Source organism: Hoplias malabaricus, chromosome 2 (genome assembly GCF_029633855.1).
Source record: "Hoplias malabaricus isolate fHopMal1 chromosome 2, fHopMal1.hap1, whole genome shotgun sequence".
Taxonomy (NCBI): Eukaryota; Metazoa; Chordata; class Actinopteri; order Characiformes; family Erythrinidae; genus Hoplias; species Hoplias malabaricus.
Window position 1 is genome coordinate 59,246,720 of NC_089801.1, and position 16,213 is coordinate 59,262,932.

General features: G+C 40.6%; 1 long non-coding RNA gene across 1 annotated transcript; it reads right to left on the reverse strand.

Moving 5' to 3' along the window:
* Positions 1-9,371: 9,371 nt before the first annotated feature.
* Positions 9,372-10,925, reverse strand: LOC136675166 (uncharacterized). The gene is made up of 3 exons (XR_010796139.1): positions 10,658-10,925; positions 10,270-10,341; positions 9,372-9,470 (listed from the first exon to the last, which is right to left on the reverse strand). It is a non-coding gene; the product is annotated as an uncharacterized lncRNA (long non-coding RNA).
* Positions 10,926-16,213: the final 5,288 nt, after the last annotated feature.

Consider the following 16,213-nt stretch of genomic DNA (forward strand, 5'->3'; position numbering starts at 1 on the left):
CTTAAATTTTGTTGCTTTTCTACTGGTTGCGCTCCTCTGTGAAATGGAACCAGTGATTTCACAAAAAAATCCAGTTACTAACGGGAATCGTGGGCTTTGAAAACCATATCAACTGTGCTGATAATGTTAGGCGCTGTTTATTCATCATGTATATGCGTGTCATTTGTTTTTTTTTTTTTTGGACTGAACATTGCTCCACGCCCCAGTTCTCATAGATCAGTTTTACTGCAGGTTCGGCTTTCACTGGAAATTTTCATCTGCCATCAGCCCAAGGGGCATTTAAATCTCTTCAAAACCCCTTGAGGTAAAGATATGAGCTGCCATTGTGAGTTGGATAAAAACACATGTGAAAGCTTCTGTAACTGAGATTTTACAAGCGGCAAATTTGTGCTGGAGCTCTGCATTTCATGGTGATTGACAGGTCTCTTTGGCCAATCAGGGCTCTGCAGAGTTTACATGTCACCATTTAGTACCTACTTGACTCGGTTGGAACCCGGCACGAGCAGGGAAAGAAAAAGTACCTTGTTCCAGATTTGGGCAATGGAAAAGCAAAAGAGCCGAGCCAAGTCAAGTAGAGTCATGCAGGTTCCATGTAGTGGAAAAGCAGCATTTGCCTCCATTTAGCAGTTAGTCATGTGATGTGACATGACAACACTATACTTGGGGCAGCAGCAGAGACACAAAAACACATGAGAGAACACAGTTTCTGTTTCTCACTCAATCTTTCTCTCTCTCTCTCTCTCTCTCTCTCTCACACACACACACACACACACACACACTCACACACAAAAACAATTTTTGTTTAATAAATACTTGTGTGGCCAGAGATAAAAAACTGTGAATTATTTTGTAAATATATTAAAGAGCATGACATAAGTATAATTCCTTTGAATTTTTGTCGTAAGGGTTGCCATATGTTAAATTACTTATAGTACAATAAACTACTTTGTGATGGTCTTTCAGTGTCCATTCACTTTAGCATTTTCACTTTAGCACTCAGACATGTGTGTGAATGGGTGATTTCTGAATGTTCCTGGTTCATAAAATCACTTAAACTACACTACACTCAGTTTCTGTCATTTTAAAGGAACACTATCTGTGCTAGTTAATGCTATGGTGTTTAGGTATTGGTTCCTGTAAAATGGCCTGCCATGATTATGTCATGACAGACAGCAGCCATTCCCCCCCAACCCGAAGGAGCGAGAAGAAAAGTGGTGGAGTTAATAGGCTGTACCAACAATACCAAAGTAATAGAACATATGGGGCTGATGTTCTGTAAGTGTTTAGACTCACCTGCTGAATGAGTTAAGGCAGTTGTCAGAGGAAGTATTGTCCAGTTTTTGGGTCCTGATTGTAAAAAAACATCAGTTTGAACAAACTTTAATAGAATTTATGACCTGCTCTAAATTGCTTTGGGTTTAAAAAACAGGTCACGTTTAAAATCAGACTAACAAACCAAACATGAAACCAGACAGAACTGAAGAACTACAGTGTAGATCTCTACTCACCAGTCACTGTGAGGTTGATGTGTGTGAGATAATGCTCATCTAATACGTAGATCCTGTCTAATTCAGCCCTACACCAGTATTCCCCAGAGTCATCCTCAGTCAGATTGTAGATCCTCACAGTGAAGGTATTGTTTACGTGGTCACCATGCTGTGAGTATTTTCCCTCATTTATCCAAGTTTCATTATCATCAACATGTATTTTATAAACCTTACCACCACGGCTCACTCTATAGAGAAACTTGGAGGAAAAAATACTAAAGAATTCTGGGTATTTGCAGGTGATGTTTACTGCTCCTCCTTCATGGCCAAACACATTAACGCTCTGTCCATATTCTGCATCTGTCAATCATTTAAAGTAAAATATTTTTATTATTCATATTTAACTAATTATTACATCAGAATTATTATAAAGTCTATGGCAGTGATATTTACTGTTAACTCTGAGCGAGGGACTTTACATGTAACTCTTTTAACTCCTGCTCACTTCTTGTTTATGAGATTCATGTGTATTTCACTCTAATGGATGCTTCCAATAATAAAATGGATAATGAAGGGAGACACTCACCTTCCCAAACTTTTAATTTCATGGGTTCACTAAAGCTACGACACTCTGTTAAATCATCTACACACCGATATACTCCAGAATCTTCTTCAGTGAGGTTTCTGATGATCGCCCAGAAAACTGCAGCATTGGTGTCTTCAAACAGTGAGAATCTTCCTGAATTGAGGCAAGTGCATTTACCTTCTTCACCATTTAAATTATCCCCAGAACGTTTACAGATAGACTTTGGGTTTGATCTAAATTTTGTCTCATATCTGCACTTGATGAGGACTCCTCCTCCTGAAAATCCTGTCACATTGATGGTTTGTCCAGCAGCTGCTAAAAGAGGAGGAATGTCCATGTGAAAAAGGCTGGATGTGACACTGCTGATAGAGCTGAAGATTTAGAAGTGTGTTTCTTACCTGAGATCAGGTAGAGGCTGAAGATGAGGAGGATCTTCATTCTGAGTTCAGACCTCACAGATCCACACCGGCTCTACTGCACTTCACACAGATCTCAGAACTCCTCACACTCACTCCCTCTTTCTCCCTCTGTCTCATATGCTGTTTGACTTAGGCTCTGTGTAACAGTTTAAATTTCTCACCCTTTGTCTCACTCCTTGACTAACTCATTCTCTCTGGTTCTTTGTCAATTCATGTCACACTGTCTGCCTGTCTTTATCTGCATCTTAAATGTGCTTTCAATAAAAACTGTTGTCATGCCCAGTACCCACTTCCTTTTTTAAAAACTCTGAGAAAGTCTCTTTCTAAAAGACTTGTGAAATGTTTTTTTGTGAAAAGCTGCAGTAACAATGTTCTCAAATGACCATTGTCCTAAAGCCGGCGTCAAGAACAGGCGGCCCACGGTCCGAGTCTGGAGCCAGATGCTGTCCTATCCGGACCTGGAGCTGTAACTGATAAACTATTAGGAGCTGTTTAATTTTGAATTAAAGTGTGTGTTTGTTTGAAGTGGTGTGACTCTTCTGGTCATTAAGGTTCAGGTTTATCACTTCCAGGAAACTCAGACTAATCACATGCATTTCTGCATATCACACATGAGGCTACTCATTCAATCAGATCTGTGCATTATAATGAGTGCTGTGACTCCAATGAGTGGCACACACAGGGCAGGGCTCCAGACACAAATAGCCCAAGGGACATGATTAAAGCTCTTTTGATGCACTTTTAGGATGCCAGTGTTGTGTGAGTTTAAATGAGAAACTTTAAAAATAAGTGAACGAGTAGGGTTGAATTTTTTTTAGTAATGTTGAACATGGATTCCCCTCCTCCTGCAACAGCAATTCATTAGGGACTTTTTTACATATGCATTGTTTTCTTTCAAAATTATTGTTTTATTTGTAAATTGTACTTGAGATGAAAAAAAAAAAATCATAATTTCTACAGTAGTAGCTAATTCACAGCTTGTATCGCATAAGCTCCACTAATATTAAACATAGCTCATCAATTTTACTGTATCAAGCATTCTAAAATTACATTTATTTGCTTCATAACCTTTGATTTAGGTTATGATTGTTCAGACTTGTTGGTCAGGACCAAAGATGAAAATTATGCATGTTTACATTTTAGTCCTGGTTTGGTTTGAGTTCACACTGACATTTTGCAATTGAAACAAAGTAAGTAAAAAAGTGACATGTAAGGCACATATAACTTTTATTTTGCAAACCAGTTATCAGCTGGTTGTGCATGTTTACCTGGAGGTAGCTTTACAAACTGGAAATACAGTGAGAGAGAGTAAAATAGATTAAAAAATAACTGAAAACAGCACCAGAATTTCCTCTACTGGACGAATCAGAGCAGCTCCACTACAGAGACAAGACATTAGGAATTTCTCCTCTGCACATTGCTTGTTTTAAATGCACTGATTTCATGCCCTCGTGGTTCAATAATTTTGAAATCCTGGGACATTGGATCTTGTGTTTGCTTTGTTTGCCTTTAGTTTGTGTTACATACACACTCGAAGAGAGCAGTACCAGAATTTCTTAAGAAATGGACAGAGACCCTCCTGCTCCAGTGATCTCAGTCTGATGTTTTGGTGCACATCAGAGTCTGTAAGGGTGCATTCAGGCAAATCTGATCATACCTTATATCATCAGGCATGGTCATTGTATTTCTGTGACTGACAGTTGGTTACGCTGTCCCACTCCTCCATATTAAGTCTTCTGCCAGTCATCATCATCATCATAAATATAAGTCATGCTTAACAGAATGCATTGTCCAATAAACAGTCATTCATTAATCCATTCATTCATTGTCTGTAACCGCTTATCCAGTTCAGGGTCGCGGTGGGTCCGGATTCTGGGAGCCTATCCAGAATCACTGGGCGCAAGCGGAAACACACCCTGGAGGGAGTGCCAGTCCTTCACAGGGCGAAACACACTCACATATTCATTTACATCTATGGACACTTTTGGGTCGCCACTCCACCAACCGATATATGTTTTTCACCCAGGGGGAAACCCACACAGACATGGGAAGAATACACCAAACTCCTCACAGAGAGTCACCTGTAATGGGGCTTGAAACCACAACTCCAGGATCCTGGAATGTATTTATATTCCTGTGCAATCACACTGGCACACCATTCTCTGCCATTGAAGCTGGTCATCTGGGCAGGACTTAAAGCCTGTTGTAAAATGGCCCCCAATCTTTCCAGTGGGCAGTGAGCAACTTTGGAGGCCCACCCAATCAAAAGTTATTAGAAATGATACTGATATGTCCTGTGCTATTTTGCCTTTGACTGAAACATTCTTAACTTTTGTTTGGGTGGGCAATATGCACGCTTTGGTGGGCTGAGCTCACCCCAGCCCATATCTAATGCCAGTCTTGTTTATTAGTATTAAACATGGACACATAAGTGAAGCTCCCCTAGGCCCAGGGAACCACTGTGGGAGCTCTATTCACCAACATGGAATGGATTCTTTTTTCCAGTTTACACACTCATTTTGAACAGTGCTGCCCATTTCCATCAAAACAAGTTCCCAGCTGGAACCAAAGAATATTAAGTTCTTTACCATGAACTGAGACAACATCTGTGGGCTTGTCAAATTAAAGGATTCCCAGAAAGAGCACATAGACTAACGGATCACATTGGAGCTAGACTGTGTCATATGTCAGTGACCCATTATCCACTTCCTAATTTGAAAAAAAAAATCATCAGTTAGCCAAATCAGGAAAATGCTGTGTGTGTTTTCTGAGATAATAGTCAGTTCTACTCGAGGAGTGGTCATGTGACCCCAGTATAAACCATTGATAAACCCATGGCCTCTCTTCCACTGCAGGGTTGAATTGTTTTCAGCACAGAGGATAACTGTTTCAGTGGCTTTTCCACATGAACATGGTTTGGCACAGATTTCTGAGCCTGTGTTCACAAATGGTTAGCTAATCAGACTCAGGGCCACAGAACACTTATGTGGGTTGGACTTAAATGACATAGGGATCCACAGTTTGGCTCTTTAAGCCTTTTGCTGATCAAACATGAAAGGAGCAAATGAGCTGGGGACACTTCACTGAAGAGAACCAAGTTTCTAAGGATCTTGAATGGAGCCAGAGTTCATTTTGTCTGAAAAAAAAAAAAAAACTGTCAGAAGTGCAGCATTGGCAGTGTGTCTTACTCTTCTTCCTTTGGTGCCAGATGCAGACACTCCCACAGACCAATAAACACCAGACCCAGCTGCAGGCAGAGAAGGAAGTGAATCCCATCCTCAGCAACAAGCTGTCACCAGGGCTAATGGCTGAAGCTAACCATGTTCTCCATCGGCTCATCTGTTACTCTTCAGTCTGCACCTGAAGCCTGGGTCCTTTCCGTGGTCACTTTTTCCTTTTTTTTTTTCAAATGTCTCTCCTCTACTCAATGTTTCCCTTGCAGTGAAATGCTGAGAGCCACTTCAGTACGAGTAAGAGAGAGAAAATTTCTCCTTTACTGAACTCAGGGTCCTGGAGAAAAGGAACAGCCATGTGATAGATAAACATAAGTTTATGAATATCATCCAGTTTCTGCTAAACAAACCACTAGCACCTGTACAGCATCGCAAGTCTGGGGGAAGCATTGGCCTTAAGTTTAGGGAAGTGGGCTTGAGACTGGAGTGTTGCAGATTCAGTTCCCAGGACCGGCAGGAAAATAATTTATCCACAGCTAAAGTGCCCTAGGGCGCAGCAGGTAGTGTCGCAGTAACACAGCTTCAGGGACCTGGAGGTTGTGGGTTCGATTCCCACTCCGGGTGACTGTCTGTGAGGAGTTTGTGTGTTCTCCCCGTGTCCGCGTGGGTTTCCTCCGGGTGCTCCGGTTTCCCCCCACAGTCCCAGAACACATGTTGGTAGGTGGATTGGCGACTCAAAAGTGTCCGTGTGTGTGTGTGTGTGTGTGTCCGTGTGTGTGTGTGTGTGTGTGTCTGTGTTGCCCTGTGAAGGACTGGCGCCCCCTCCAGGGTGTATTTCCCCGCCTTGCGCCCAATGATTCCAGGTAGGCTCTGGACCCACCGCGACCCTGAACTGGATAAGCGGTTACAGATAATGAATGAATGAATAAAGTGCCCTAAACTGTTTGTTTGTGTGTTCACTACCAAAGATGGGTTAAATGCAGAGAATTAATTTTTCCAAGGGTATAGAATAGAGGTAGTTCTTATTTTGTAAAAATGCATTTACTTCAATTTATATTATTTAGGTTTTACTTACCCATCAACGAAAGTAAAGTACACCAGTGTTTATCATTTCAGAGTGACACAGGTGTTGGGACATCTCTGTGAGGATACGATGGCATTCAGTCACATAAATATAAGTGAGCTCCAGTCCTCATACTGGATGATTAGTTGTTAATAACAAACACCCCTCCAACTCATGCAGAGAACACAGTTCCACCGCTCCAGAGTTCCATGCTGGGGGACTATATACCTCTCCAGGCCTAAATACACTTTAATGTATGTTAAGTCTGTAATTTAGAAATTAGTTGTGTATAAGGAAGTGTTGACTGTGAACAGGACAATGACTACTGTCTATAACAGTTTTTTTTTTTTTTTTAATAAACAGATAAAATCATTTGCACTGTCATCGGCTGTGTCTGTTTATCAAACAACCCCTGATTTATAGTGCACTTAGTAAGTAGTAATATTTTGGCTTTAACACCAAATAGTGCACACACAGCTGAGTCCCAAACAGCACAGGTTTAGACATGTGTTCTGTACTGTGTTTTTAAGGCATATTTAGTGCCCTATGTACAGGGTGGGGAGCTGTAATATATATATGAGGATGCTGCCTTAATATATATCAGAGGTCATGCTCTCTTCCTCCTTGCAAGCTGTAAACTTCTCTTTCGACATTTCTCAGAAGTAGATTAAGATAAAAACAGTGGTGGTGACGAGTGTCAGAGCAGTGTCCAGCCCAGTTATTATCCGTTAATGAGCTGCCCATGGCTGGTTACAGTATGTAAAACATTAGTGTTAGACTCTACTTTACAGAACACTGTTCAACTGTTTCATTATCTTTTCATTACTGCATTTATATCTCTGTTAATAATTGGATGCAGATTCATAATTGCACAATTATTTACACACACTCTCATGGTGTTGACGCTGTACTGGTCTGTTTCAGAAGAACTCTACTGCCATCTACAGCAGGACCTGAGTAACAAAGTAATAAAAATCAATGTATGACCAAAAAATCCATTTAGCCAACCCAATAACCAAACACTTCCTTCACTTACATCAAAAACTGCTCAGTGGAGTTTATTACCATCAATAATTCATACAGAATAAACACAAGTTTCTGGACACTACTGAAATGAAGAGTATTTACCTGGAGTTTGTCTCTATTTGCTGCTGTAGCATATTTAGTCTTCTGAGACGGATTTACATTAAATGTGAACATAGCAATTAATAACATAACAATACATGTTTCATTTGACATATTATTTAGTAATATACAAAAATGAATAAAGTTATAATCACAACACATACATGAGGATAACTTCATACCTTAAAAATTCATAAACATGCCTTAAAGCTATAATTGTGTTCATTAAAACACAGTCGTAATTATGCAGTCAATGAGTTATATAATGTATTTAATCTGAATTAATACAAAAATGCTACAATAGGGCATGACACATCTGAGAACACTGGCATCATATCAATATAAAATACACGTAAAATAAAATCATATTCAGTAGGCTATTTAAAAAATAATAATTTTCTATAATATCATCTGGAAATATCAGAATGCATAAAATAATTAGGGGTGGCACAGTGATGCAACAGGTAGTGTCACAGTCACACAGCCACAGGGACCTGAAAGTTGTGGGTTCAAGTCTCGCTCAAGGTGATTGTCTGTGAGGAGTTTGGTGTGTTCTCCCTGTGTCCATGTTGGTTTCCTCCAGGTGTTCCAGTTTCCTCCCACAGTCCAAAAACACACATTGGTAGGCAGGTGTATTGATACACCTCAAAAGTGTCCATAGATGTAAATGTGTGAATATGTGACTCATGCCCTGGCCCCCTCCAGGGTGTGATCCTCACAGTGATTCCATGTAGACTCCAGAAGCACTGCAACCCTGAACTGGATAAGCAGTTACAGATAATGAATGATAGAAATATTTACATTACATTAAAATGTTAAGATATATAGATGAGTTGTAGTTCACTGTAATGTTTCTAAAATAATGGTCTGGTCCTATGAGGTGGTGGAAATGTAGAGGCAGGGTGGTGAAACAGAAGATGGCAACAGAGCGATGAATGGTGGAACCTCCACTGGTGAGCTGCACTTCCTGTGACATCAACCATTCGTCCAATGAGTGGAATAAAAGTGGTCTGGGTTTTAAAGCACGGTCGGTGTAGTGGTGGGGAGCAAGTGAGACTGAGTAAGCGTAGATGTACAAAGATGAGTTATGGTGGCTGTAGGATTGGATTTAAGAATCTGGTAGACTGAATCTCACTGGTTGGTTTTGGGGTTTAGAATCTGGTAGATGGAATCTGATTGATTGGTTTTGGGGTTTAAGTCCTGGTAGACTGAATCTGATTGGGTGGTGGTTTCTCTTGATTGAAGAGAGGTCATAGTTGTATAATTTGGATTATTCTCATTAGTCTGAAACAAGGAGAAATATTAGATTTTAAAAGAAAGTTGGTCTTATTCACAAATGACCAGATGAAACAGTAGGAATTAATCAAATGAGCAGGAATTTAGGTGATGTTATTGTACACTCACCACTCTGGAGAAGTTTGTCTTTGTGTCTGGAGCGGTGATTAACACAGATACAATGAACAATGCATTAAATTGTAAAATACAAACTGATAATACATTTACATTTAGCTGTTTTACCTTTGGGTTTTATTTTGAAGTAGACTGCTATAATCAGGGCAACAGCGAACAGGAATAAACTAGCACCAAGAGAGGAGTACACAACCAGAGCTGTATGACCTTCAAACACAAACACACAAGTTAAACCACAGATTGAACACTACTGCATGCTCTTGAGGTCCTAGTCGGAATCTGTGGTCTAGAACTGCAGCTGTCTCTTGGTCTCAACAGGTGGCTTGTTTTCGGCTTCAATGTTCTTACTCATCCAAACCTCTGTCCATTTGGTTCGGCCTGATCTTGGCTCTACTCCTGTCATACAGTCCCTTCCCTTTCCTGAGGTTTTGTCCACTCTATTGCCTCTTTAATAAATGAATTCCAGTGAAATTCTAGAGAAACTCACTGCAGGAAACAGAACACATGCTTTAGGCAAGCTGCGGCTGCTGTGCACCATGTGTAGGAGAAACTCCTCCTTCCTGCTCTGTTCTCACATGTGCTGGTGTCTGATTTCATGATTTTCACACACAACATTTCTGGCTTATCGTGCATGTGTGAAATGGGTATATGACTCTCGTCTTCTCTCTCTCTCTCTCTCTCTCTCTCTCTCTCTCTCTCTCTCTCTCTCTCTCACTCTCTCAGACACGTTTGGTCTTGACCCCACCCCACTCTGCTGAAAGCCTTAAACCTTGTGACCCTTCACAAACTGTTCCCTCCTGAATAACAATCCACTGCAGAGTGACACTGTGAAGTCACTGCTGTGAAGGGTGCATCCAGTTTAGGGACAAATTTTGGGAAGCCCTCTTTGATATTTGGCAGAAGGAGGCTGCCATCGCCATGGTTACACAGAGAGGGTTTTTTCTCCTGGATTGTGTGTCAAAGTCGGAGAACTTTCTGTGGATGTTCAGTTAATGTTTAGACTCACCTGGTGATGGTGTTAATAGAGTTGTCTCAGGGACAGTTGTCCAGCTTCTAGGTTCTGATTGTAAAGGAACATCTGTTTGGAACAAAAATAAAAGTAAAGGACTACAAATTAATGTAGTATTATATTTTAATATTATATGAGAGAGAATCAGTAGAGGCCCTGCAGAGCCAGTTGTGACAGATGTGAACAACCCTCAGCTCAGAAGCTGTCTGTATGTGTGAGAGAGAGAGAGAGGGAGAGAGCTGTGTGTGAGACTTAATTTGACAATAGTACTATAAAGGTGAATTACACTCAGCTCAGGAATCGAAAAAAAATCTATTTCTTCCAGAGTATTCCATTCCTTTAACACACACAAGACGGAACAGGAGAACTGCAGCTCTCTACTCACCAGTCACTGTGAGGTTGATGTGTTTGAAGCTCCAGTCTGATTCAGCTCCACACCAGTATTCCCCAGAGTCTTCCTCAGTCACATTGTAGATCCTCACAGTGAAGGTCTGCCTTACTCTGTCATCATGCAATGAGTATTTTCCCTCATTTATCCTTTTGTCATTTTCATTTACAGATGTTTTATAAACATCAAAACCACTGACTACTGTCCTGAAGAGAATCTTTGTTAAATGACTGATGGGTTCAGGATATTTACAGCTGATGTTCACACCTCCTCCCTCATGGCCAATAACATCGATGCTCTGTCCATAATCTGGATCTGTTGTTCATGAACAATCAAGGGAATATAATAAAGTCTGTTTTTGTTCAGAAAGATTTATTATTGTTTTTTTATTATTATTATTGATATTCTATGTGTTAAGAACAAAAACTAATAATTGTTTACTATTAGAGCACATTATAATCATACACAGGATAAGATGTAAAATATCCTATGCCAATACATTAGAGTTTCACATAGGACCCACCCCACCCTCTTCCTTCTTGCAGCCACAAAATAAATTTTGTTCCAATCCTACAGCATCACCCTAAGATTTCTGTGGCCGCTTATGATCCAATCATTGAGCCTATGACATGAGAAACCAAATCACCCACTGCATCACTAGCTCTTCACAGGGGTCATCAGATAGGAACCTCCCCTCATCAGTGTTTCTCTGAATTAAGCCCATGACACTTCCAGAAGACTCAACTGTGTAGTCTGGCCTCCCAGACCCACCCCCCATCCAAGCCAGTTTTACAGTCCTACCTTACCCTTAATCCTCCTGTTATGTTCGTTTTTCAGGAACAGCAATGATGTTCGCAGGTCAATTTGACCCGGTGCATGTTTAATTATCCAAAAGATGTCTGAAACCAAAAAAATCCTAACAAGCAGTGTGAATATTTAATTACTAAATGGTTCAATTAGGATAATTCACTCGTTTTACATAAAAAATACAACTTTTTTAGTTTTTCACCATTTTATTACTTTTTAAAGACTGGCTGTCGATTCTTCCTTTGACTTATAGACCCCAGCCAGGATGAGGAGCCCCAAATATGCATCTAAATGTGTTTTATTTAACATTACACTTAAATAATGTTTTTCTAGAAACCCAAAGACGCTTTACAATCAACACTCAACATTCAATCCACACACACACTGGCGAGAAGCGGCAGCTAAACGTGCAACGTACTCTCAACCAGGAACAACCGTCCACCTGGAGGACTGCATCGGGCACTAGGGTTTCACCCAGGACAGAGCGCTGATCCATATCTGGGCACATACACACTGGCTCACACATACAGACATTCTTTCATATACACACTTTTTCTCACACACCAGAACAGTTATGAGATAAGCCAATTCACTTAACCTCCATGTTTTTGGACTGTGGGAGAAAACCAGAGACCCTGGAGCATTTGTCATTCATTCATTGTCTGTAACCTTTATCCAATTCAGCGTAAGCGTTGCCTACTCTGAATCATTGGGCGCAAGGTGGCAACACACCCTGGAGGAAGCGCCATTACTTCACAGGGCGACACACACACACTCACATATTCACACCTATGGACACTTGAGTCACCAATCCACCTACCAACATGTGTTTTTGGACCATGGGAGGAAACCCACCACACTCCTCGCAGACAGTCACATGGAGGAAATCCACGCAGACACAGGGAGAACGCACCACACTCCTCGCAGACAGTCACACGGAGGAAACCCATGCAGACACAGGGAGAACACACCACACTCTTCACAGACAGTCACACGGAGCAGGCCTCGAACCCACAACCTCCAGGGAGTTCCTGGAGCTGTGTGACTGAGACACTACCTGCTGCACCACTGTGCCACCCCAATATCAGAATCAGAATTTAGCTCAAGATAGTCTTCGTCTTCAGATACATCCTCCTCTATTTCACATCAGTGATGACTTCCAGAGCCTCCTGGACTGTCAGCCTTTTTCTTCGGCTGCTCATTTTGTAAAGGTCTGTCTGACACAGTGTAATGTTGGTAGGACTCCCATGCAGAGAATCTTTTATGTTTTGCCCCTCTCCTGTTGAGTGTCCACTGAATGTGTGTGGAGTTTTCACGCAAGAACATGAATAGTTCATGTCAAAAGTCATAACATCTGCACCTGTGTATCTGTGTGTGTGTGTGTACGTGAGTGCGTGTGTGTGTGTGTGTGTGTGTGTGTGTGTGATTTGGCTAAAGAATGTCTCACAGTTGCAAACAAAGAAATACTGTGACACCCTTTTACCTCTTTACCTTTGACTGCTGGGTCAAATTGACCTGAATAGTATCGATGTGATATAAACATGCAGGGGGTGGTTGCAAATATGTGAGATGAACCATTTTTATATTATATGTTGATTACACTAATTAAGGCAAGCAGAAGAAGTTTCATACTGGAAAAATACTTTTCCTAGATCTTCAAACTTTAAAACGGTTCAATTTGACCCGCAACATAACAGGAGGGCTAAGTATCAACTGTAAACAACTGGCTCCCTGGTGACTAAGGCTGTACCTAGCCCCACTGGCACTGTTAATGCATGCTCGGTGCCACCAGTTCCATGTGAACTTTACATGCTACATCATCAACAATCCCAATGGCATCTGTACATTGCATTTCTCCAAGTAATCTGTGTTCTCCTTATCCACAAGCACTGACTAGACCTTTAAGCTGTTTCAGATACCAGAAGATACCTACCTTCTTCTACAAGCAGTGACACCTGAGCTAAAATCCGGTGACCTGGTTTTAAATCCGCCAGACATCGATAACTTCCAGAATCCTCTTTAGAGATATTTCTGATGATCACCTGGATAACTTCTGCAATGGTGTCATCAAAGAGTGAGAATCTACCCGAATTCACCCACACATCCCTATCTTCTGTCGAGATTCCACCAACACAGGGGCTGAACCCTGTACCTTTACAGAAAATCTTAATGTAAGATGTGTATCGTTTGTCATATCTGCACTTGATGAGGACTCCTCCTCCTGAAAATCCATTCACTGTCCAGTTTTGTCCAACAGCTGCTAAAAAATGAGGAATGTAGATCAGGTAGAGGCTGAAGATGAGGAGGGTCTTCATTCTGATTTCAGATTTCACAGATCCACGCCAGCTCTATTGTACTTCACCCAGATCTCAGAGCTCCTCACACTTACTCCCCGACCCTGTTTCATATATGCACACTGTTTTTACTACACTCACATTTTTCTCACTCTCTATGGCTCTGTGTTAATGCATGTCTCAGTCCCTGCCCCTGTCTTTAGCCGTGTATTTAAATGAAATGTGACCACACCAGTTACTGACTCTACCTATTACGCACTTCCTTTTTTAACACCACAGGTTTATAAGTAAGAGGGGTGAAATATGTTGGTGCAAAGCTGCAGTAAAACTGGTCACAATGACCTTCACTCAAAAGTAAACAGTGGCTTTGAATCATTTAGACGAGTTTTATTTTTTATTTTATATTGGCATATTACCTGTTGTTCTTAAAGTTTATGTAAACACTCCATTTGAGCAGGGTCCTATGAGTGTTTAAAAAATGCTTATTAATAGGTGAAGTGCTAGGACATCTCCCCAAGGCTAAATTGTAGTGTCTGCAGACACTAAATTGTTGCTACAGTTAACTCTGCTATCCATTGTATTGTCTTCTATTTCTCGCCAGTCTGCTTTCTCCTTCACTGAAAACAAGTTGCTTCATGGGGGCCGATTAAAATCAACAATGCACAAAATATTAAATTCTTTTTCATGTTATGAGTAAAAACCTCACTGTCATGACTTGATCATAAATTTTGGCATAGGGTTGGATTCAGTTCCCCAAGAGACTTTAGGGTTTTTGCAGAAAGATATACAGGTGTCTGAGCTATAAACATATCACCAGCCACAGTCTGAACTAACTCCAGTGTCTGGATAGCAGCCTAACTCAAGTTTATTTACTCATTCAGTCTCATAAACATTAGTGAGTTCCTGTGCTGAAACTCAGCTCCAAGCAAATACATACTGAGAACACAGTTCCACTGATACACAGCCCATGCTGGGGGAATACATACCTTTTATAAGGGAGAGTCAGCTGTGAACAGCAGTACAATTATAACTTTGTCTATAATGTTATTATCATGAGCTAATCATCTGCTCTGTCTTCAGCTCCGACTGCTTCTAAGAATGTCCCTTACTTTATAGTTTATATTGCAGTTAGTGAGTTGTAATATTTTGGCTTTTACACCAAATAGAAAGCAGGGTGTCCAGTAGGAAATGGTGAACACACGGCTGAGTCCCAAACTGTGCTATTTAAATACATATCTTGTGGTTTTTGTCTACTCATACCTAGAGAATAGAGTGCCATTTGAACACTTCCTGTGTTGGTCTTGAGAGAGGACAGGCTGTAAACTTCACCAGAAGTGGTCATGACTAGTGTCAGAGCAGCATTAAGTTAAACTGAAGGAGTTATTTGTATCTGTTAATGTACGACCTGTGTTGTATCTGTTAGTGTGACCTGTGTAAAACGTAAGTGTGACATTATTTTAAAGAACACGGTCCATTGTTTCATTGTCCATCTTTTCATTACTGAATGTATCTATTACCCAATTTACACCCGCTTTAATGGTGTTGACTCTGTACCAGTCTTTATTAAAATAACTGTACTGCCATCTACAGCAGGAGGCGAGTAACACAGCAATAAAATGAAACTATAACCAAACAGTCCCTTTACTCACATCAAAATCTGCTCAGTGGAGTTCATTATATTACACTTACTTTCTGGACACTTACTGAAATGAAGGGTATTCATCTGGAAATGTATTATTTGGAGACAGATTTATAACAGGTTAATAAAATAATTAGCAATGAATTCTTCAGTTTTTGATAGTGTTTATTAATAAAATAAAGACAAAAAAATGTTAACATCATAACACAAACTAATATATATATATATATATATATATATATATATATATATATATATATATATATATATATATATATATATATATATATATATATAATAACAGTCCCAACAAATCAAGGAAAACTGCAGTCAAATCTATATACAATATTCATTCATTCATTCATTCATTCATTATCTGTAACCACTTATCCAGTTCAGGGTCGCTGGGTCTAGAGCCTACCTGGAATCATTGGGCGCAAGGCGGGAATACACCCTGTAGGGAGCGCCAGTCCTTCACAAGGCAACACAGACACATTCACTCACACCTACGGACACTTTTGAGTCTCCAATCCACCTGCAACATTTGTTTTTGGACTGTGGGAGGAAACCGGAGCACCCGGAGGAAACCCACGCAGACACAGGGAGAACACACCAACTCCTCACAGACAGTCACCCGGAATGGGAATGGGCAAAGGGAATCGAACCCACAACCTCTAGGCCACTGGAGATGTGTGACTGCAACACTACCTGCTGCGCCACCGTGCCGCCCTATATACAATATAAAATGTCAAATTAACTCTTGGGAGCAGTCTGTTAGAGTCTGTTAGACTGCATCTGATTAGTTGGTATAGG